Source organism: Xenopus laevis, chromosome 6L (assembly GCF_017654675.1).
Source record: "Xenopus laevis strain J_2021 chromosome 6L, Xenopus_laevis_v10.1, whole genome shotgun sequence".
NCBI classification, from domain to species: Eukaryota; Metazoa; Chordata; class Amphibia; order Anura; family Pipidae; genus Xenopus; species Xenopus laevis.
In genome coordinates this window covers 41,870,630-41,896,258 of record NC_054381.1, presented here as the reverse complement: position 1 = coordinate 41,896,258, position 25,629 = coordinate 41,870,630, and the positions used below count along the sequence as shown (strand labels likewise).

Here is a 25,629-nt window from a genome sequence, read left to right as displayed (position 1 = left end):
TAGACAACTAAATTCTTTTTGTTGAGCTTGGCGGTAGTTCCTACAGTTACAGCTCGGATGGACTGTCGCTTGCAGTATCTTGTCTTGACAGGACTCCTCCTCCCACACACAATGGCAATGGAAGAGCAGGAGGCAGAGTTTAGACTGAAGGCTGCGCTGTGTGGAATCCCCCGTGCAGTCTTTATGTAGGGTCCCATAGGGTTAAGTACCCCTGCCTTGCCAGCTAAGTGCTGGACCTAAATTGGATAAGGGAGGGGGAGTAAATCCCTTGTCCCTAATGCAGTGTGCCTTGACAGATTTGGGATTTGGCCAGAAGGTGTCACTGTTGTGTAACATCTTCATATAGCGAGCTGCCATGTGCTCAGTTCAGTCTATTTCCTGGTTGGGAGTTTAGGCACTGCAAGTCAAGATGTAGGGGCCTAAAGATATGAGGGACCCTGAAAGGCTTGGGGTACAGGAACCCCAGGCCTGAAAGCTCGACCAGGAGGGACTTGAGCTTGGATTCAACAGAGATAATTGATGTGCACGCATTGCTGATAGTACTGGGGGCAGTGTCATGAGGAGTAAGGGGTTTTGTTGTGCTTGCACTGTGGATAGTGTTGGAACTGTACCCTGAATATTAAAGCAACCTTGTGTGCTTTACTGGAGGATTGAGTCGCTGTGGATGCCTGACCCATCTCTGTGAGTCCCTGGTGAGTGTTCTGCCTGAGGGAGGTTAGTGAAAGGCTTGTTGAGAAATTGGTGTTTTTCATGTGTCTGCTATGTGGGAGCAACTACCTCTGTCCACCTGGAGAGGTATTTGGCAGGTAGTGCTACCTGGGGAAAGTTTAGAGCTGGAGGGTGAAAAGGGACTGTGACTTTCTTTGTCCACCCAGAGTGGAATGTGGGACTGAGCCTGGTAGGTACTGTGCCAGGGTTGGACAAGGGTTCCCCAGGATAGAGGGTATTGAGATCTGATTGTAATTTACTCTGCACTTTTATAGTTATGTATGGACCTATAGGATATCCTATTCCTATAGAGTTAATCCCCTACCTTTCCTTGTAGTTTCTCTTATCCTTTGTTATTGGGCAAAGCCCTTGCAACAGTTTAAGTGTAACCACCTCACCTACTGGACAAATAGTGTAATGACACTCCCCTGCCACACTGCTATATAGTGTTGTGCAGGGAGTGGCCTCTTCCTCTTTGGCTCCTGGTGCTGCTGCTAGGTGATCTCCATTGAGCCTGGGATCACCATAGGCCCCAGTAAGTCATTTACCCCAAAGGGACCTGACACCTTTGGTGCTTAAATCGGGGACCAGGTAACCCCGTGAACGAGGAACAGCTAGCATAGTAAACTCCTGTAATAGACTCTCTAGGAGAGTAAGACAGAGAGGTGTAGCAAATATGAGCAGTTGTCGCTCCAACAAGGATTTGTAGAAGGAAGTAGCTTTCCCACAAGGCCTGTTTGCCTTTAGAGCAGGGAACTCAGTTGATAGGCATTTAGGTTAGCAAAGACTTCCTGTACCCTACCTGATCGATCCAGATCCCCTCACTGACAACGTCAGTTAACTGGGAATTGATGTACACCTATCTGCTGATATCTCAAGGAGTCGCTTCTGTCTGACTGTATTCCTTACTATGTCCTAAGTGATTCCATCTGCTGTATCCTGTACATGCTGTGAGTAAACCTGAGGTCAGCTGCATTTGTGCATAATAATCCGTTCACCTGCTTTACTATTCAAGAACCTCCTGGCGTCCAATTCATCTATTTTTACACTAATTAGCTTGTGGGTTGTAGTTTTACCATATCAACAAGGGGAAGCTTCCATTTAGCGAAGGCTCTGCCTTGAGTGTAGATTCACAGTGTAACCCATGCTCATACGCTAGCTGGACATATTTAACTATCTATGTGCTGAATAGCCCAAGAAAGCGTTACAGTTATATAAAGTTAATTTGTTTTATTGTAACTGTGTGGTTAATCATTTGTTTCTAGTGGGGCCACATTTAGCAAAGTGGATTCAGGAACTGTAGTGTATTTGCGTGAGCCTTATTAGTTGTTTCCCTTTTTTTTACTGATAGGAGGGAGTTGCCTGCTGCATAATGTGCTGGCATAAGGTGAGTATCCAGTTATAAAATAACTCACTCCCTCTAGTAGCAAAATAGTCACGGTCACTTGTTCCCTTACGCCGGGGGTCCTTCAAATGCCTCAGTTATTTTTACTACATGAACCATTGGAAATGCTTAATAATAGTTTATTAAGCATTTATAATAGTTTATCGGAAAGGTGCTTAGCATTATACTTTAATTAAACAAAAAAATAAAGAAATGGGGCTGGAGTTGTTTAGCAGAAGAATGGGTCCATTTGGCATCTCTTATTGTATGTAAATACATGAAAAGTCTTGTGTCTTGGCACTCAGTTAGGGTGCCAAGACACAAGACGCCAGGCTGAAGATCTCAAAGCACAGTGCTCTACTCTCAGGAGGAGTTGCCTCAGGAGTGTGGTAACTTACACTTTGCCTGTTTTACCTCTCGGAGGGATCTGTCACTACTGTATTCTAATGTGCCTTTAAAGGAGTGACTGCTTATTTCAGTTATTGAATGAACTGTTCTGCTGTTAATAAACCAGTTATTTCTGCAAAGAAACTTCTCTGTAATTGAATCCTTGATGCAAAAAGAAGTCTAAAAGGTACTGGGAGTTGCCCAGGTACAAGTGGATCAGAGGCACACTACATTCAGAAATAGTCCTGGTCACACACTATAATTCACACAGCTAAAGTGCACTAAAGGGTGTGCTACATACAGTACTGGGTAAAAATGTCTTTATTATTGTGTGCTAACTACATGGTAAATGTATAATCTTGCAACATTGAGCATGCTGGCTTTAAAGGAGATGTACAGGATAAGTAAAATCCTCCTCATTTTGTAGGCAATAGTAAATAATACTTGGTACCGGTTTAACTCTAGGCTAAAATGTATCTCTAACTTTAAAAATTGTCCCTTAATTGGAGCTCCCAGTAGATCTGCTGCAGTCCCTGTATATGTTTCAAATGAGGGTGAACAGGCCCGGACTGGCAATCTGTGGGTTCTGGCAAATGCCAGAGGGGCTGCTGTAAATTGCCATAGACAGTCAGTATTTATTGGGCTGTTGAGGTGCTGCTTGGGCCTGTGTGTAGCTGAAATGCCAGGGCCTATTTTGAATCTCAGTCCAGACCTGGGGGTGAACGTGTACAGGTATGGGGCCAGTTATCCATAATGCTTTGGATAGCCAATCACAGCCCTGCAGTTACACAAGCAAAGACATTCTTCAGTTCCCTATCAGGTCAGCCTCACTGCTGATTGATTCCTGTCCTATAGTGTAGTATGCTGAGTACTGCCAGCTCCCGTAGACAGCCTGGGAAAGGAGGCAGCAGGGAGGGGAACAACTGGGAGGGAGTAGCAGGGTTTTTGTAGAAATTCGTAATAACAAATTACTTGGTATTTTCTTCTTGGTGAATACATAGTATTTGCCTATCAGTGCTCAAACTGAGCAAATTTCTGCATGGAAACAAAAATATACATTTTTTGCACCAACAACTTCCTGCGTAGTCTGACAGGCAGACCCCACAAAAAACACCAGTTGTGGCCCTGCCCTATACAGTTTTGCACCACATAATAACCTACAATTTAGATGGCACTTGAAAGGCAGAGTATACAGTATTTGTATTAGTCAGAAGACTGCATTGTACACTGTGCAATTTTAGTAGTCTCCTCACCAGCTGTGTTTGATTCTGAAATATATATATATTTATGTATGCTGTTCATCTCCTACCCAGCACTTACCTACTCTTACCAACTGTGCCATTTGTTCTCTCAATTTAAAGGCAGATTCGTTTGCATCATCCTCTTATACAACAGCTGCAGGAGAATAGAAATGATGTACTGTGTATTGTGAAAGAAAAGATTGTGACCACACAGAAGTGTATTATTACAGAGCACACGCAAACAGAGGAAACTTTCAAAGGAAAAGTCGGCATGAAAGCAAAAACCATAAAGGTAGGGAAAAATATTATTTATGAAATTATTGGCAGCACTGGTGAAAGTAATGCTTGTGTGTGTGTGTGTGTGTGTGTGTAGATATATATATATATTTGGATAAACAACTTTTTTTTCTAATTTTGGTTCTGTACATTACCACAATAAATTTTAAATGAAACAACTCAGATGCAGTTGAACTGCAGACTTTCAGCTTTAATTCAACTGTTTAACTGTGGACTTCCATGAACGTCCAGGTCTTTTTGCATTGCTGAGTTCACCGGTGCTTTCTTTCTTTCTTAGGATGTACCAAACTGTAGATTTTGTCACTCCTAATATTGTAGCAATTTCTCTGAGGTTTTTTTCTGTTTTTGCAGCTTAAGGATGGCTTGTTTCACCTGCATGGAGAGCTCTTTTGACCACAAACAAGCACCCCCCCTCAAATCAACTCCAGGGCTTTTATCTGCTTCATTGATAGACATAATGAAGGAATTGCCCACACCTGCCCATGAAATAGCCTTTGAGTCAATTGTCCAATTCATTTCGAGCCATGAAATGACATGATTGTGTTAAAAAAAGGCTTTATTTCCTCACATTTTTGTGCAATCTTTTGTTCAACCCAGTGAATTAAAGCTGAAAGTCTGCAGTTCAACTGCATCTGAGTTGTTTCATTTAAAATTCATTGTGGTAATGTACAGAACAAAATTAGAAAAAAAGTTGTCTCTGTCCAAAGATTTATGGGCCTAATTGTAAACTTTTATTGAGTTTTACATGTTAGACATTGAACAGTAATACTGAGTAGGAGAATGTCTGATACACAATCATTATGTAGCACATAAAAAGCCGTCAAAACAATTTTAGATGGAATTTCAAGGTAATCAGAGTTCTGCATGTATCAAGCACACTTTGCTCTTAGTAGGGGGAGGAAGGGACCATTGAAATGGTGTGGGGTTGAGGGGATAAGGAAGAAGCTTCTATGATTTTCGGGTCTCTTGTATGTATAATAGTCACTCACAACATCAAGGAAGTGGCCCAGGTGCACCGCCCTGAGCCCTCAGCACAAGGGGGCGGACAAACCGACGAACAATGGAGCAGGCACTCAAAAAGGCAAGACTTCCACCAGGCAAATGTTCAAGTGAAGAATTTATTGTGTCAAACAGCCTGACGCGTTTCGTGTTCCAAACACTTAATCATAGCTATTCATTCCTTTATTGGCGGGGGCGTGATTTCCAATGTAAAGGAATTTTGATTGGCAGCATTCAGTAAGTGCAGCTCAGTGGAAGAAAAAAGTGGAAAGTGGTTTATTCAAGTGGAAAAGTAAGAGGTAAACTGGGCTGTGAGGTATAGAGATATTAAGTATTTAAGAGGCTTCTGTCACCCAAAAGGGTTGAATTTTAGGGCACTCCCAGAAAATATGGAATAATGAGACCACCATTTCCTTGCAGTGTCAACACAAGTCTGAGGCAGTTCACCATAACTTGGTGTGGTGTGTAGTGCCACCTTAGTAATACAGGTATGAGACCTGTTATCCAGGATGCTCTGGACCTGGGGATTTCTGGATAAGGGGTCGTTCCGTAAATTTGAATTTCCATATTTTGTCTACTAAAAATATAAGTTTGGATCAGCTACAAAATACTGTTTTATTGTTAAAGAGATAAAGGAAATCATTTTCAAAAAAATTAGAATTATTTGGATTAAAGGGAGTCTATTGCAGATTTGGATTTGCCTGATAATGGATCCCATACCTGTATTTTACAGTAAAGGTTGTATTATGTTTCATGAATCACATTTTTCAATGTGTTATGTGACACCAAATAAAGCTAAAAACATTACTGGACAAATCTATAGATATGAGCCACAGGTAATCCATGACTTTGTGTACTGTAATACTAAATAAAGGAAGAGCTCAAACACCCTGTATGAATGGAGAATAATATTTGCTTTCATAGCAGTACAATGAACATCTAAATAGAGGTTATTGACCCTGGAGGCATGTGAATATGAAAGCCAGTGATAGGAAATGTCAGTACTGTTATTCAGCTACAAACACCAGTCTCTTGCATCTACCCCAAGGATTTTTTCATCTAAGGTTTAGTACCCAAAATGAGTCACCATGCTGTTAGTTGGTCCCCATGATCCCCTTTAATCATATTATGTTTTTTTACTATAGTGCAAAATAGTAATTATAACTAGATGGTGTCGTTTCTGAAGAAACCACAAGATGTTGGCTTTGAAACGCAAGAGGTGTTGGGGCCAGTCGCCCCTGGTGCATAGAGAGTACACAAAGTTGGTAGAATCTGGTTTAAAACTGTGGAAATTGAAGCAGATCAAATTGTACCATTAAAATCAATCAAAAAACCTGATTGGCTGTTTTTTGGCTCCACCCACTTTTAAAATTTGAATCCCAGTCCCCCTGTGACCAACTGTGCCAAGTTTGATGTCCCTGCCATTAACTGTGAAAGAATGGCAGCAACTTATATATTGACATTGATTAGCAATAGGTAACATTTGATTGGCTGTTTTAAGCTCCACCCCCAGTTTTCTGAATTTTAACCCCAGTCACCCAGTCATGGTCTGTACCAAGTTTGGGGCCTCTGGCTTTAAAACTGTGAGAATGGCAGTATTTGAAACTTTGACATTGAAGTCAATAGGTAAAATCTGATTGGCTGTTATTGGCTCTGCCCACTTTTCCTAAATTTTGACCACAGTCACCCAGTGAGTAATTGTGCTGAGTTTGGGACACTTGGCATTGACGCCATAATAATAGCAGCAATTTGGCGTTTTTCATTAAGGTCAATGGCTGAAATCCGATTGGCTGTTGTTGCCCCGCCCCCCTTTTTTCCTAATTCTGAACCAGAGTCACCAAGTGAGTAACACTTTAAGGTTTCGGAATCATGACATTTAACATGTAAAAATGGCAGCAATTTTATGTTTTTCTATTGAAAATCAATATTGGACATTTGATTGGTTGTTGTGGCTCCACCCACTTTTCCTAACTTAACTGAAGTGCAAACACACAGTGACCAAATTTGTGATATTCGAGGTCCATGACATCAATAACGTGCAAATGGCAGCAATTTTAATTTCCCCTTTTTCCCATTTAAATCATCGAAGAAATCTGATTGGTTGTTTTTGACTACACCCACTTTTCCAGATTTTGATCCCGGTCCTCCAGTGACCAACTGTGCCAAGTTTGAGACCCTCCCATGAACAATCTAAGAGCGACAGTTTTAACTTTTCCTATTGAAACAAATGGCTAATATTTGATTGGCTGTGGTAGACTCCGCCCACTTTTCAAAATTTTAACCCCAGTGACCCATGGTGCCAAGTTTTGGGTCTCTGGCTTTAACACTGTGGGAATGACAGTGTTTGACATTTTCTCATTGAAGTTAATAGGGAAAATCTGATTGGCTGTTTGTTGCTCCGCCCACTTTTTGGAGTCCCCAAAATGTGACAGAACTTTTCAGGTTGACCCCATGACTAAGTGACCCAAGTTTGGTGAGTGTAACTTGAATGCTGGACGAGTGGCAAAAGTTTCAAATTTTCCAATGAAAGTCTATGGGAAAAATGGGTCTTTGGGGGCCGCCACAGGGCCACGGAGGGTGGGATTGCTTAACACAGCACAAGCAACCTATTCGGGTATGAGCCGAACAAGTGTGCAAAGTTTCATAATTGTACTCCTAAAACTCTGGGAGGAGTAGCGTTTAGAAAATTGCTAAAATTTCATTGGCTGTTGGTAGCTCCGCCCACTTTGGGGTGCCCCCCAAAATACATATTTTTATTCGGGGTGGCACCAACAATATGTGGTCCGAGTTTGGGAGTGTCGATTCAAAACTGTACGAGCGGCAGCGATTTGAAAATTTTCCCTGTCAAAGTCAATACGGAAAACGGCGTCTTCGGTGGTCCGCCGCACGGGCGCAGTGGGTGGGATCGCTTACTAAAGCACAAGCAACTTACTTTGCTATAAGGCGAATAGGTGTGGAAAGTTTTGGCGCTTGTACCCTTAAACTGTAGGAGGAGTAGCGTATAGAAAATGGGGGGGGCGCTAATAATAAGAAGAAGAAGGAGAAGTAGAATAATAAGAACGAGCTGAACTAGTAGATCAAATTTGGCTTCTTCAAAGCCAACATAATAACAATATCCAGTAAACTGGCAAAAAGGTTGCCATTTGTGATGTGATGTCATAATGAGTGTAATGTAAACATAATCAGGTTGCCATAGCGATGTGATGTCATAATGTATGTATCAGTTTATACTCCGTGTAACGGACACAATCAGATCAGAGTTGTGAAAAGCTTTCGAAGTGTAAGCAACTCCCTACCATTTATCTGAAAGAAACTTTATTTCTACAAATTCTCGACATTCAATTTTAAAGACATTTAAGGTAAATTACGTTAATTACTTTATTGTCAATTATATATATACAGTATATTTATTGCAGTCTTAAGAGAATAACATTAATTGTATAGGGATATTAAAGTTAGAATTTAGATAGTTTGTTCTTATAGGTACAGTACAAACCAAGAATAGTGATAGATATATCATTATATTAGGATATGTGTGTGTTGAGATACAGGCTTCATTTTAGAATAAAATGTAGATTTTAACCATTAAAAGACCTGGAGGCATTGAGAGAGAGTATATTTTGATTCTGATTTAAGAGAGTTAGATGGATCCATATTAGTTGTATAGTTAAAAGATATTAACAAGAGAACAGAAAGGACAGCGAGCATAAGACTAAAATGAAAGATTCGAAAGTTTAACAGTATTAGATAAAATGCAAAATATTATCAATAATTATATAAAGGTTTGGGATGTGATGTGACAATTTAATATTAATTAAATGGTATCTGGGTGCCATATTGATGTGATGTCATAATGGTACCTGCAGTTTATACAGAGTATAAAAACAAAAATCTGATCAGAGTTGGGAAAAGCTTGGGGATCCATTATCTGGAAACCTGTTTTCTGGAAAGCTCAGAATTATGGAAAGGCTGTGTTTGTGTTTGAGCTAATAGCTTCATTTTAGAATGTAATATACATTTATATCATTAGAGAACCTAGAGGCTTTGAAAGAGAGCATATTTTAATCCTGATAAAGCATTTAATGGTGTTAGGTGGATTAGTATTAGTTGGGATAGTTAAAAAAGATTATCAAGAGAACAGAACAGAATAGATAGCGACTATAGCGAGCATCAGACTAAAATAAATATTAGAGAGTTTTGCTATATAAGATAAAATACAGACTATAAGAATGGGATGTGATGTCAAAATGGCACCTTCAGTAGTAATGAAATATTGTCTGGTTGCCATAATCATGTTGGCGCTTTATAAACACATGTTAGTAGTAATAATAATAATATAATATATATATATAATGTATTCATTAGATGAAGTTTAGAGAAATAATATAATCTTTATTTTGATGATGCAGAGAGAAAAATGAAGAACAAAACAAAATTTAATAATAATACTGATTCGGAAGACTCTACTTATCGAGATCCAGCCCAGAAACTCTTCTATATAGTCATATTTCTATTTGTATTCGCGGTTATAATATCTTGCTGGGGACAATGGGCACAACATCAGAAGATGATTGAAACGGAAAAGAGGATAAAGCTCCTTGACCTCCAAATGAGAGAGACGGAGGAAAAAATTAGAACAGCTGAGGCAAAGATGGCAGAAATTGCGAACAGAATGGCCGAATACCAGTTAGAGATCCAAGAAACCAGCAACACAGTGGCCAAAATTAATGAAAAACTGAAGGATGCACAAGAACCAACTTGGCCATTGACTTCGTTATCTGAGATTCTCTGTTATTACTTCTGCTCAGAGTAACACATATATGGATGAAGGCATTATTCTAAAGAAAAAGTAAAAAGTTGGACTTTCCAGCGACCAAGTCCTACATTAATGATGATACCACCATGGAAAGTGGCCAAAATGAGAAAGTTGTGAATGTAACATTACTCCATGATAAAGACTGGCTAAGACCTACCCGTCATCAGGACTGTCCAACAATATGGCCTTCATCGTACCCATTCCAGCCACAGGGCCAAAACTACTACCCAGTCTTGGCCCTAAGACATCAACAGCTGCTGGAAAACAAAGCAAAGCACAGCTACAATAAATAAATATTTTTTTTTTTAAAATTGCTGTACAGTACAAGCCCTATATATTTGGCTTATACATTTGCATTTGATCTTTGTACCATAAATTAATTTAGAAATAAATTTGTATTAAAATTCATTTCTGGTGAATTGTTTTCTGTTATTAGTGCTACAAAATGTATATTTAGTACTGAGAGTCACCTGCCAGCCTTCCATGGAATACACAGGATTAAACAAGGTTTGGCACAGAGAGGAGAAGTCTTAGAAGGGATAATAAGGAGAGCAGAATTCTTGTGGGAAAGCCTCATAGAAGAGGAGGTGTGGGGAATAACCATGAAGGGAAGCTTGAGGGGTCAGTAGAAAAGCTATAGAGTGGAGGGGTCATACACAGAAACTGAGGATAGGAACAGGTATGTAGGAAGATGGGGGCAGTATTACTTTTGGGAGCATATTTAAAGGAATCTTGAAGGGAGATAAGAAATTCTGTAGGAAACTAGGAAGTGGAGAAGTCCTGTAGGACTTTCTTTCATTCCTTCTCTGAATATTTGTATTTGCCATAATGTTTCCCTTAAAGTACAGTATGAGGGTATAGCTTATTATGTGCCCAGAACATTCCTTCTCTGTATATTTGTATTCATACATATGGGAAGGAGGTGCCATATTGTTTCTCTTAGACAGTACAGTATGGGGTATAGCTTATTGTGTGCCCAGAACATTCCTTCTCTGTATATTTGGATTCATACATATGGGAAGGAGGTGCCATATTGTTTCCCTTAGACAGTACAGTATGAGGGTATAGCTTATTCTGAGCCCAGAACATTCCTTCTCTCTATATTTGTATTTATACATATGGGAAGGAGGTGCCATATTGTTTCCCTTAGACAGTACAGTATGGGGGTATAGCTTATTGTGTGCCCAGAACATTCCTTCTCTGTATATTTGTATTTATACATATGGGAAGGAGGTGCCATATTGTTTTCCCTTAGACAGTACAGTATGAGGGTATAGCTTATTGTGTGCCCAGAACATTCCTTCTCTGTATATTTGTATTTATACATATGGGAAGGAGGTTGCCATATTGTTTCCCTTAGACAGTACAGTATGGGGGTATAGCTTATTGTGTGCCCAGAACATTCCTTCTCTGTATATTTGTATTTATACATATGGGAAGGAGGTGCCATATTGTTTCCCTTAGACAATACAGTATGAGGGTATAGCTCATTGTGTGTGTCATCTCTCCAGCATAAGCTGTCATCATATTTACTATTTCTATTACTCCATTTTGGTGAACTCAATCTGCTGGCTGTTCGCTGTAATTACACAAGACCATTTCAGGTATCTATTCAGCACCTCCATAAGGCCATTTACATTGTTGCATTTGAACTTATCTGGCTACTTTATTTCTATCATGTGACCCAGCACAGTGCTTTGTGGGAGATCAGACTTAATTTTACAGCTCATGGTGTGGATGAAGCACACGGTTTTACATTCTCTCTTATGGTAGCATCGCTGGTGAGCAAATGGACTTAAATCTACATTAAGCCACCTATAGGCACATGAAGGCCAGGGTTGTTACTAGATAACAAGAATAAAGGTCTCCATACAGTTTATATCTGATAAACCTGGCCTGATTAATTTAAACTTACCCCGAGCACTTTTGCAATTTCTATTAGTTGTTTTTTTTTTAAAGATATTTGCAGTTGAGACTGCTAATAGGAAGCTTTTCGCACATAAGGTACCCGCAAAAATATACCTTGTGCACCATGAGAGCAAGACATAAAAATAAAACATAAAGGATTAATCGCTTAGACAAATGACCAACAATAACTACAACAAAAAGTAAACTAGATGGTGTCGTTTCTGAAGAAACCACAACATGTTGGCTTTGAAACGCAAGAGGTGTTGGGCCAGTTGCCCCTGGTGCATAGAGAGTACACAAAGTTGGTCAAATCTGGTTTAAAACGGTGAAAATTGAAGCAGATCAAATTCTACCATTAAAATCAATCAAAAAACATGATTGGCTGTTTTTGGCTCCACCCACTTTTAAAATTTGAATCCAGTCCCCCTGTGACCGACTGTGCCAAGTTTGATGTCCCTGCCATTAACTGTGAAAGAATGGCAGCAACATATATATTGACATTGATTAGCAATAGGTAACATTTGATTGGCTGTTTTAAGCTCCACCCAGTTTTCTGAATTTTAACCCCCAGTCACCCAGTCATGGTCTGTACCAAGTTTGGGGCCTCTGGCTTTAAAACTGTGAGTGGCAGTATTTGAAATTTTGACATTGAAGTCAATAGGTAAAATCTGATTGGCTGTTATTGGCTCCGCCCACTTTTCCTAAATTTTGACCACAGTCACCCAGTGAGTAATTGTGCTGAGTTTGGGACACTTGGCATTGACGCCGTAATAATAGCAGCAATTTGGCGTTTTTCATTAAGGTCAATGGTTGAAATCCGATTGGCTGTTGTTGCCCGCCCCCCTTTTTTTTCCTAATTCTGAACCAAAGTCACCAAGTGACTAACACTTTAAGGTTTCGGAATCATGACATTTAACATGTAAATTATGGCAGCAATTTTAGGTTTTTCGATTGAAAATCAATGAATGACATTTGATTGGTTGTTTCCTAACTTTGAAGTGCCAACACCCAGTGAGCACATTTGTGATATTCGAGGTCCATGACATCAATAACGTGCAAATGGCAGCAATTTTAATTTTTCCCATTTAAATCATCAAAGCAATCTGATTGGTTGTTTTGGCTCCACCCACTTTTCCAAATTTTGATCCCGGTCCTCCAGTGACCAACTGTGCCAAGTTTGAGGACCCTCCCATTAACAATCTAAGAGCGGCGTCAGTTTTTTAACTTTTCCCATTGAAACAAATGGCTAATATTTGATTGGCTGCGGTAGACTCCGCTCACTTTTCCAAATTTTAACCCCAGTGACCCATGGTGCCAAGTTTTGGGTCTCTGGCTTTAACACTGTGGGAATGACAGTGTTTGACATTTTCTCATTGAAGTCAATAGGGAAAATCTGATTGGCTGTTTGTTGCTCCGCCCACTTTTTGGAGTCCCCAAAATGTGACAGAACTTTTCAGGTTGACCCCATGACTAAGTGACTCAAGTTTGGATTGTGTAACTTTAATGCTGTACGAGTGGCAAAAGTTTCAAATTTTCCAATGAAAGTCTATGGGAAAAAATGGGGTCTTTGGGGGGCCGCCACAGGGCCACGGAGGTGGGATTGCTTAACAGAGCACAAGCAACCTATTCGGGTATGAGCCGAACAAGTGTGCAAAGTTTCATAATTGTACTCCTAAAACTCTGGGAGGAGTAGCGTTTAGAAAATTGCTAAAATTTCATTGGCTGTTGGTAGCTCCGCCCACTTTGGGGTGCCCCCCAAAATACATATTTGTATTCGGGGTGGCACCAACAATATGCGGTCCGAGTTTGGGGAGTGTAGCTTCAAAACTGTATGAGCGGCAGTGATTTGAAAATTTTCCCTGTCAAAGTCAATACGAAAAAAGGCGTCTTTGGTGGTCCGCCGCATGGGCGCAGTGGGTGGGATCACTTACTAAAGCACAAGCAACGTACTTTGCTATAAGGCGAATAGGTGTGGAAAGTTTGGAGCTTGTACCCCTAAAACTGTAGGAGGAGTAGCGTATAGAAAATGGGGGGGGCGCTAATAATAATAATAAGAAGAAGAATAAGAACGAGCTGAACTAGTAGATCAAGATGTTGGCTTTTTCAAAGCCAACATAATAAGAATAAGAACGAGCTGAACTAGTAGATCAGTATGTTTGCTTCTTCAAAGCCAACATAATAAGAAAAAGAATAAGAATGAGCTGAACTAGTAGATCAATACTGTATGTTGGCTTTTTCAAAGCCAACATAATAAATTGGATGATTGGTTGTTAACCAATTTTTGATCCTCAAAGCTGATTCATTGACTTAATCTGGGTCCCCTAAGGAAAGAGACTAAGAAATACTGATCTACCTGGTCTTACAGGAGATTCAGGGGGACATTCTAACTGCCGTCTGTCCATCTGTATGTAGGGTTACCACCTGGCCGGTAAAAATGATGATTGATCCTAATGTTATTAATAGGGAAAAAAGATAGAAATATAGGAAGGCTGGTATTTTTTTCCAGAAAAGGTGGCAAACCTATGTGTATGCAGGGCCGAGCCAGGGGTAGGCAGGGTAGGCAACCGCTTAGGGAGCATTCACTGAGGGGGCGCAGTTCTCAGGGGGAATTTTTTTTTGTTTGTTTTTTTTTTTATTATTTTTACTATTAAGTTCATTTGGATTGTTGGCCTTTATTAGAACCATTATAATTCATCAAATTCGCATGCACAAACCCCCTATGGGGTTTGTTTTAGCCTGGCAAATATCTGAACGGTGAGCACGCTTCCCCACCCTGGAGTGTGACTTACAAATCACATACATTATAGCACTCTCAGTATTGAGCAGGTGCCATATCCTGCTCACTCACTACTACTACTCACTACTAATTTTTACTCTTTCTGAGCTATATTTATTAGCAGGCACAGCAGCCGCAAACTACAGTGAATCATAACTTCTTCTTCTCCTACAATGGTGTGTGTGTGTGAGGCATTATGGAAGATTCCCAACCGGGTATTACCACCTCCACAATTAATTCAACTCTTGAATACCAGTTTCCTAAAGAGAACATCAACAAGAACCACTTGAAGAAGCCACAGAAACCATAAGTAAGGCACCTCTAGATATCTACCATACCCTATTGGCACTCAAAAATGTGCAACTGATCTGATATACAGGGTAAATTTTTAAATCTCTGAATTTACTGCCTTCATGCAGAAGAAATGATTGAATTTCTCAACTACAAAGACAGATGTGTTAGTTACTTGACCTCTGATTCCAGGGTCGGACTGGGCGGCCTGAGACTCTGGGCCCCCCACCACTATGCTCTGCTGCATGCGCACTATGTTCTTCGGGCCCTTCTTCAGGCCATTTGTAGCAAGAAGAGGAACCACAGGGTGCGGATTTGGGCCAGCAGGACCCACGAGAGCGGGCGGTCCACTGGGTTTTTCCCGGTGTCCCTCCAGCCCAGTCCGACCATGTCTGATTCCAGGCACGTGCTCAAAACGCAGTTTACATGAGGTTTTAACTTAAATAAAATAAATAAATGACTGAGCAGCACCAATGTGCAACTATACAGAAGTGCGAGGGGGCATTTTGTTCCTTTAATGATAGAGGTTTTAGGGTATTCCCACTGCAGAGAAAAGTTACACTGCACTTGCATACATAAATGAGACTATATAGGCAGTAACATAACTATAATAAGGTGGGGGCGGGTCGTGCAGCCAGGCCACCCCCCCCGTGCCGATTTTTTCCCCAGCTGCAGTCGACTACAGCTGGCTGTGATCTGCTGGGGGGCCCTGCAGGGGTGCGGGCCCTGGTCCAATTGCACCCCTTGCTCCCCCGGGAGTTAAGCCACTGTATATAGGGCCAGCGCTCTCTTGGAGCTTGAAATAAAGGAAAATTCCATACATGCAACAACTACAAAGCATCCTGGGGCTCATTTATTAACGCAGCGCAGCGCTAAAAAGAGCGCAGTGGCCAGACATTTGCCCAGCGCATGCGAGTATTTAATAATGTAGCGCACGATACCTTAACAGTGCGATTTGCGCTAATGTAGACACAAGACAGGTGCGACGTGTGAAACTGCGTATCAGCTGTCGCAGTGCTTATAATAAATTGTGCGCACAGGAAGATACCGCAAAGGTAAGGATTAGTTGTGCTCATGTATGAATGCGCTGCTTTAATTAGTTGCGTCACATATTGCGCATATTGCGTTCACTTAGACGCATCTGCATTTGTTTCTGTGCTAATATTTGTTTGGTTGCAAAGGTGTTTAGCCTACCTGATACCCTTAAAGGAACCTTGGTCAATATAAACATGTTGGGGTGGAAGGCGTGGTTAATATGCACTTTACAAGGGTTGTTCATCTTGAATATACTAGCGCAGCTGGGCAGGAATGCGCATTTGAAGAGCGTTACTATTACGCCACGAAGAGGCAGGCGTAAAAATTGTGTGCTGTTGCCCGGTGCAGTTTTGCACATATACAGACGCAAATCTGCGACGGCCGCAGTGCAAGCGCATTGTAGCCACGCCCACAGCCACGCCCCTAACAACCACGGCATCGTTTGCGACATAAATGCCCAATCTTTTGCGCAATGCGCATAAACAAAACCATCGCAAAAGCTCTGTGTTATGCGCAATATCACGCAAATATATTAGCGATCACGCTTGTGATGGCGCAGACAACTTTTGCGTCCACTTATGCGCTGCGCTGCTTTAATAAATGAGCCCCCTGTCTTTTTATTGCCACTAGGGACTTTTTTTTTTTTTTTTTTTTTTTTTAAATCAAAACCCTTACAGGTTGAGTTTTGTCAGGCTCCCCTTAGCAAGGTTACACATATAGGAAAAAACACTCAATTATCAGTTATTCAACCATAGTTCCTAGAATATCTATAACAAAAAAATAAGCTTTTCATCCTTTTAACCTAACTGAATTGAAAGCTAGTTTTCTGCAATTTCTGATGAACAAATAGACTTTCTCCCCAAATTGCACAACCTTCAGACTGAGCACAGATTCCACTGCTACAGCCCCCCCCCAGGGAGTCAGCCCCACAATTTGGAAACCACTGTTATAGAGCATTCTACCCAAATGTGCTGTTCATTTCAAGAATCTTCCCTACTTGTTGTTATTTACTGATCATTTCATTACAAGCCCTAGAACCAGTCCTGCACTGGGAGTCAAAATAGGCCCTGCCATTCCAAGTACACGGAGGCCCAAACAGTCCCCCACCAGCCCAAACAGCCCCCTACCAGCCCACTATATGGTATTTTTTCTATTGAACCACACAGCAGCCCCTCTGGCATTTGCCAGAACCCACAGATTGCCAGTCTGGGCCTGCTAGAACCCTCTGCAAATGTAATTTTGTTTCTGCAGCACTGGATAGCAGGATAGAGAAGATACCATGCAAGAAAACTAGGTTCAGACACTGAGACAAAGCTATGACACCTGTGTTGAAGTTGTGTTTCGAGAACAGATTGACGGTCAAAATGTAATGTACATTATGCTTTAATTAAAGGATATTTTCTTTAGAAATGCCTCCTCTTGGACTTTCCTGACCACTCCAGTCATTACTTGAGTTACTACAGTAGGCTAATGCCACACTGGGCTGTTTTACAGCCGAAATCCACCCATGTGTTTGCACCTGGGCTGAGTGTAGAATTAGCCTTAGCATCCTCATCCATCTTGTAAATGATGCCAGAATTTTGTTGGCTTATAGATAGCTGCATATAAACAGCCTTCGCCTGTCCATCACCAAGATTAACTGCTGTGTTAGCTTTATTGTGCCATTCCAAATGAAAACAATGTTTCAGCAAATACACACCTCCCCTTGTCAGGTTGATTTGGTATAGTACAATAAAGCTAACACACTAGTCAATCATGGTGAATGCTGGACTCCCTTTATCTATATGAACTACACTAAGGGGCTTCTCTGCTGGAGGAGTCAACGCTAATTCTGCCCAATACTGCCCTACAGTATGGGGCAAATTTATCAAAGGTCAAAGTGAAAATTAAAATTTGAATTTTGAGTTTATTTTAGTATAATTTGACTAGGGAATCGTCCATATTTGATTCAAATTTAAAAAAAAAAAAAAAAAATGTGAATATCAAAATTTATCATGTACTGTCTCTTTAAGAATTTAAATTCAACTATTCACCATATAAAACCTGCCAAATTGGTGTTTTACCCTATTGGGGAACTTCTACAACCAATTTGGAGTCATTTGATGGACTTTTGAAAATCGAAGGTTTTTTTGTTGCCAACGTACATAAATATTTTATCACATTATTGCACAGCTCGGTACAATTGAAGGATGATTACATCAAACATACAAATCTAATTAAATAAAAACATACTAACTAAGGATACAGAGGGTTGCCACGGCCCTGCTCAGTAGAGATTAGAATATGTGTTTCTAAATATAGAGTTATTTTGCTATAATTTTTTATTCTAAATATAAGTATTTATATAATAGATAATGTAATAGCTTTGAATAGATACAGAATGGAAATCCAAATAATGAATAATAAAATCCAAATGAATATAGAAAAAAAAAAGAAACCAGTAATATTAAAGAAGAAAATGAATGGGAAAAAAGCCAAACATTAGTAAGTTACTTGTCTTTTCTACTAGATATAAAACAGGTTTATAATATATGATGGTATTTTTAAACTTTGGAGTTATTTTGCTACAAATATTTTAATTCTAAATTTAAGTATTGGTATAACAGATTATACAAATCTGTATAATCTGTTTTGTATAACAAAAAATACAGAGTAATAGCTTTGAATAGATTTAGAATGATATATTCTAGTAGAAGCCAGAATGTTCCGGCAATTACAGGCTATTGTGACATCATGAAGTGGCTATTATGACATCATCAATTACATCACAATACCCTATTATGACATCATCAATTACATCACAATACCCTATTATGACATCACCGATTACATCACAATAGGTTAGTATATCAGACTATTGTGACATCATCATTTGGCTGAATGCCAATCTATCCCTATTATGATATCATCTGTGACAGTTGTGCAGTGTTAAGGATTCACAGACACCTGTCATTATTGTCTAAGCTTACGTGGAGAGTGGAAGCACGTTTGTGCCAAGCTCTTGCGTAAATTTAGAAAATGACAAATTTAAATTTAAATAATAATGAAATACATATTAATATTGAAAAAGAAAAGAAACCAGTTATATTAACGAAGAAAATGAAAAGAAATCAGCCAAAGACTAGTAAGTAACTTTTTAGAGATAGAATGATAGATAAATGATAATAGAACCAGTAGTAGATACACATATGATTGAAATTATCCCAATGATTGCCTTTTATTGAATATAATGATGGCTGTACAGATCCTCTTGTTAGCTGTAAATGTGGGAGAGTCTATTGCCATTTACATAGTTATATTTTTAGAAATGTAATGTTATTCTTTATAGGATTTTAGCGCATGTCTATATTGGGCATTATATAACCAGTAGCTTTTTTATGTAACAGTGTAACAGTGTTTCCTGAATTTGATAGAAATGTTCTTTGTATTCCAAATTCTAGTTGTAGCAGTAGTGATGTTAGTAATATTTATTTATTTATTGGGGTTTTCAGCAACCAAATGCATATCACTTAAATATTTTTGTAGTTACAAGTTCTGATGAGCAGAAAGACCCTTTTAATCTCCTGTATCAGTCAGTATTTAACCTGTATGTAAGATATATACACCCATGCATTATACAGCGTTGGGAATTGTTTGGTTTTATAAATGGGTCTTACTAACAGACTCCAGCAAGCAATGATAATTGTACTTAATGAGTTGATTTCTGTCCTTTCAGCATTGGAACGGATCTTGGCTAAAATGCTCCCTACGTTGCTTTTCCGGTTTTTCTTCAGCAACAGTAATGAATATTATCAAGTGAAGTATTTCCTTGGAGCAATTGTTGGATTATGCATCGGAAGCGGTAAGAAAAAAAGTGAAAAAATGAAGTGTGTGTGAGAGACTGATACAATGAGAGTATGGCATATAATAGGGGTAAGGTGTGCGTAATCCAGTCTAATACCTTTTTCTCTTTCTCTAGCACTTTACTTTTTGCTGGTTTATCCATTAACCACCTTGAATGACCAGATAAAAATCTGCATGTTTATTGTTAATAATGGTGAGTATATACTTCTTTCACTGTTATCACTATTTATTTGTTATTTTATTGTTTGTAAGTATGTTCCTGTAATTTTTTCCTGTTATGGGCCCTGTATATTTATGTGATAGCAAGTTATGGCCCTTGTTGTACTTATAGGCTGAACCTAATGCATCTCCCCCTGTTGCTCTTTTCTCAGCTATATTTTCCTTCGGATGGGCAATGTCCACTAATTTCCGCTGCTCGACATTGATGATATTCCTGCTTATCATGTGCCAAAGGACAGGTGCCCTAACAACTACAGTTGCTATCAAAGCAATCACTGATGGTATGTACTGGCTAGTCATTCTACTTACTCCGTATTTGTTCTTTACAATGTACTAAACCCTCTTCTCTTTTTAGGCCCTGTTCCTAATATGATGAAAAATATAGAATTACTTGTAATGAGCTTTGAGTGTACAGGAGAGATGACCCTTAACCACACAAAGATGATGTACACATCAATGATGGAACCTGTAAAGAGGATATTTGGTCAATTGACGGTAATGAAATTTATATTTTTTAGCAGAAAATGGTGGACCACAATTATGATAATTAATGACAAATCTTCATAAGTATTTTTGTAAATGATGCAAGATGTGTTATTATAGGCTTAACTGTATGGCTCAATAATTTATAGGCCTGGGATTAAAAGCCCTTTCACATTTGCACCTTTTCTTTACAAAGTGCACTTAATGCTTTGAGGTCTTGAGTGGTACAGTCCTGTCATGTTAGATCAATGTGTATTGTTCTCTCAGTAATAATTTCATGGTCACCAGTTTGTGTATCAAATGCTGCAACTATGGGGAAAATAGACCTCCCAGTTCACCCAAGTGGACTTACAGCCTCTTCTGTTCACTTGAATTGGATTTTTAATGGCACATTTATCAGGGTGAAAAGAGAGTTTGATAAACAATTCCTAAAAATCCTATACAAGTAAATGAAGTGGAGTTTCACACTTTTCACAAACTGTGTTGAGCTCTACTTCTACACTATTTCATATATATATGCCCCCTATATGTCTCTTTTTCTTTTTATAGAAACGGTCATCGAATTTGACAAAGGACACCAAAGAAATAACTGATGATTTCCGTGAGGTAGAAGAAGAAGTTGAAAGCACTGAGGGATACGACAATGTGAGAGAGAAAGAACTGATAATGGAAGAAATCGAGAGAAACAAAACGTTACTAATGAATACTCAGAAGAAATTTAGCATGAAGACTTTCCTACGCTGTGAATGTAAGTTTCCAAGTACACCCACTTTCATCTCACTGCATTTCATTTTCCCAAATACTTTATGTGCTCAAAATATATCACTGTTTCTCAAACCAATGGCCACATGCAGGGCTGGAACTAGGGGTTGGCAGAGTAGGCATGTGCCTAGGCCCAAAGCTAGGAGGGCAGCAGACATGTACCTGCTCTATAGCCTATTCCATGCTCGGTCCCCTCTCTCTACATCTTTTTGCGCATCCGCCAATTCAGGCTTTCACGCATGCTCGTACACTGATGATTCACTCAACCGGTGCAGAGGCTGGCCAGGTTGCCTGGGGCTCCTGCCGCTCAGGCCCAGCTCTGGCCACACGTGGTTTGATACCCCATGAATCAGGTAAAACTTGGTGTAGGGGTTCTAGTAGCAGGACTGGTACCCTGTGTTCCTTTGTTCTGCCTGGAGCTGGAATGTTACACAGTGCAGTCTCCATATTCCCAAGCATTAAAGATCCTGAATCTTTTCATGATATTTATGTGTATGTAGAGAATTATGCACATCCTATATACTAGATACCCGATAATTGTGAGATGCAGGGTAACATGTAGGCTTTGGTGACAGCTCCATTACACAAATTAACGATCCATTTTCTTTCTAACAGATCTCTTTGAAATGGGCATAGGGAAGTGCCATGAATGGTTTGATCAGAAATATGATGAATGCATGGAGACAATATGGTTACCTCTTCTCAATCATGCATTGTGCTGGCCAATGAAATGAAATTTGTCTGCGGCGCTTTAAATTGTAAGTATCTTTAAACAAAATGTGAAACTTGTAACAAAAGTAGAAATTGAATTTGGCATTTTCACCATATATAGTTATTCAGTGACAGGGGGTTACAATTGGACAGCTTATTTGTGCTTTAAGCAAAACTTTTTATAAAAAAAATAAGCATAAATTGTCTATAAAATCCATAAATAATAAAAAGATAAATTTCAAAGTATGTTTGATTTGACCCATCTATATCATAATATAACATGTAATGTAAAGGTAATTTTCCCCTAAAATCCAACAAGAAATGTTTGACAGTAGTGGGAGGGAAGTATTTGTAGTTGTTTATTGACTTGCTGCTTTATTTCTAGGGTTCCTGCCATTGTGCAAGAAGCACATCCGCATCGACCCTTTGTTTGGAGAACTCTATGATAATATCAGTGGGGCCATTGACACATTCAAGCAAAATGTCACCATAGATGTTCAAATTACGGTAAGTTTCACATAATATGCCTCATCGGAGACTCTCTCCATTGCTGATAGGATCCTGTTTGTATATTTCCTTTATTTGCTATGAAGTTCATCTGACGTGTCTTGTGATCCCCTTGGCTAGTATTTTCATATACTTTTTTCTCTCTTTGCCTGAACACAGGTCAGAAACAAAACCATATTTGATACGACACTGAAGAAAGTCAAACAAAATGTGTCTGAAACCGTTGAAGAGAGCGAATCAGTTTCACAGAAAGCTATGAAGGCTATAAAAATAGTTTTGTCTCTACTCTTCCTCCAATACATCAGTTCGTAAGTACATTCGTTTTATTTTACCGATACTACAGAAGCCAAATATCGATGGTTTACTTTGTGTGAGGTTTTTGTGTGGGGTTCACTCTGGTCCCTTTGTCTTTGCAGAGCTTTTGGCTATGTTAAGAATTACAATTCAAACCTTCGCCACGACAATGTGTACATAACAACGTACTTCAAACAAATCGACGCTCGTAGGAGGAAGCAGGTTAGTTTGGCAGCAAACATACTGTCTTTTGTTATATATGTATATATTTATTTATGCTCTATAAATGCACTCATTTCTTAATTACATTTGAAATGTATACAAGTTATTATAAAGGTTTAGGAAGTATATAAGAATTAAGATGAGTGAGAATCATAATGTGCTCTTCTTCTGTACATTAAATACTGCATGAGGAGCTCTAGGAGAGTAGATTTCAGTTTTTGAGGAAGAGTAACTTTGTTGTTGGCCCATTTTGTTCAGAAGTGTTTGTTTTTCAAGTTAAGGATATTCAAAAATGTAAGTGAGAGACCAGGAAATCACTCTTTTTTTTATTTATCCTATAGGGAAAGAGGCACCTGCTACCGCTGAAAAAAGGGGAACGTGCAGATTTAATTTACCCAATAAACTTTGCCCTCCATGGACCAGAGGTGAAAGCATTGGTAAGTACTTATCAAATAATCTCTAGCAGATTATGGTATGTTCCCTGCTTTCATAAATACAATAATGAACTTTTCTTTCAGACAAGCGCTATGATAAAGTGCATTCCGCTGATTGTTATTTGCCTGCTTTTACTTGGACTGGATTTGGGTGTCCAAAATATCATGGACATCACTATCAAGCACTCCAATATTAGCTACAACTTTGGCTGTAAGTATGTCTTGAATGTATTACTGTTTGCTTCTAACAGCAATTTGTTAATAGTTCATACTTCTCTCTGTTCTATATGCTTAATCCACCTCTCTTTTTACCCTGCAGTTAAACACAATCTAGAAGTGATTGTTGGTGGGACCGGATTCCTGGCAAGATTTCTCCGGAACACAATCGGAAATATCAATACGTCCTCTAATGCGCTTCATGTGACCAATAATACTGGTATGTGCAAAGCTTCACTGACATTTCCTATGTGCTGTACTCCATGTGTTTAAAGTTTTGTAGATATCAATAGAACTTACATGTAGCAAGCAGTTTCATTTAAATGGGACAATCACACAGGTAGCTGATATGAATTGTATGGCCAAACAATCTGTAGAACCATTAAGGTGAAATTGTTTTGGTTGACTTGCTTAACAGTTAAACTGCTTAGTTACAGTCTGAATGAAAGGAATTATAAGTATCTTTCGGGGCTTAATTTGCTATTCATTTCCAACAAGACATATCATTCATACTGGCAGCATTACTAATACTCCAGTTTCTTTCTGATTCTCCACAGTTTGTCTGGCGCAACCGATTCATCTGACGTCCCAGCAATATATCGGCACTTGTTTACTACTGACCATCACGCTGATCCTTCCTTTTGTCCAAATATACATGAGCCGACTGCGCAGAGTCCTGGCTGCTTACTTTTACCCTAAGGTAAGATATTATGGGCTGAGAGAGTTTTTTATTTCAAATATTTTAGAATTTAGTAACCTGGGGGCTTTTTTAGCTTCTGGTAAATTTGCCCATCTGTCTATTTTCTCACCTTGGCTCATGGCAGAAAGGGCACTACTAAATTTTACTTTTTTTGTTCTACTATGAACTGATGTATTTCTTAGTGTAAATAACTGTGTAACACCACCACCTGCTGCTTTGTTTCCTTTAGACGAGAAAAGGCGAATTCTCCATCTCTATAATGAGCTACTGAGGTACAGGGACTTGTATTTAAATATAAAGAGGAAGAACTTAATGATCACTGCCAACCGCCACAGAAACTTTGTAAGTATTAACCTGAGCTTCTGCTTTTACAGCTCATCACCCTACAGCACATTAGTTGGCACCCAACACACAGCACCTTGCCTAAGCTTTCATTTTCCTACATTAGCTGCACTATTATTGTGCACAAAATACATTCGCTTACTCTTCTAATGCATTACTTAGCTGCTATTGCTGTACTGTAATAGATTCTCATGCCCCTTGGATTGGTAATGACTATATTGTGTTGTCCACAGATGATGTCTATACCTGGTATGCTATTCCGACAAATGAAATGGCTGAGAGTAATTATAAAGCGACGCTGTTTGGTTTGTAATGCCAAAGAAACCAAGACTTCCTATATTTGCAAGACATCAAACTGTGACACAGCCTACTGCCTCGACTGCTGGAAGGAGATAAAGAAATGCTGCTTTGTTTGCTTACCAGATGATTTGATTGAAAATTACTTCTGTGAAGACTAATACTACAGTGATGGCGGCCCCTCCCCTTTTTTTAATATATTTTGTATAATATACTTTTTTAATATATTTTTATAAAATATTTAAAACATATTTTATATAATCAGTATTTAATAAACTTTTCTAAATATTTGTTTTAGATGTGTCTTTTGTATTTGAGACTGTATTTCATTGTTCAGTACTATCCGTAGGTAGGGAGGCAGTATTCAGATACATTACTGCTTAGTGATCTCTGATTGATCATAGGCACATTACAGCACATGTAGCATCTATTTACATACAACCTCATATAAATTAAACATTCTAGTTAGGTGGCAAGCCAGAACAGTTACTGTGCTTTCTACCCTTCGAGGATGGAACTTCGTTCAAGGATCCAATGGACATAAAGGCAGAAAATATTTATATGCAATCACAACATGTCAAGGTACTTAATGCAGTACATTTCCTATGTGATGCAACAATGGATAGCTTACAATTGACCGCCAGATGGTCTGCTTTATCGGTAGCCTCTAGGCTGGCTCTATGGATGAAGACATGGAGTGCTGATCCGGCATCCAAGAAGAATCTCATTGCACTACTATTCACTGGATCTTCACTTT

The 25,629-nt window shown here is 39.2% G+C and overlaps 1 long non-coding RNA gene and 1 pseudogene across 1 annotated transcript; both read left to right on the top strand.

Moving 5' to 3' along the window:
• Positions 1-452: 452 nt before the first annotated feature.
• LOC121394572 lies at positions 453-10,006 on the top strand. The gene is made up of 3 exons (XR_005961786.1): positions 453-692; positions 3,841-4,012; positions 9,426-10,006. It is a non-coding gene; the product is annotated as an uncharacterized LOC121394572 (long non-coding RNA).
• A 9,945-nt stretch (positions 10,007-19,951) lies between these two features.
• Positions 19,952-23,640, top strand: LOC121394456 (annotated as a pseudogene).
• Positions 23,641-25,629: the final 1,989 nt, after the last annotated feature.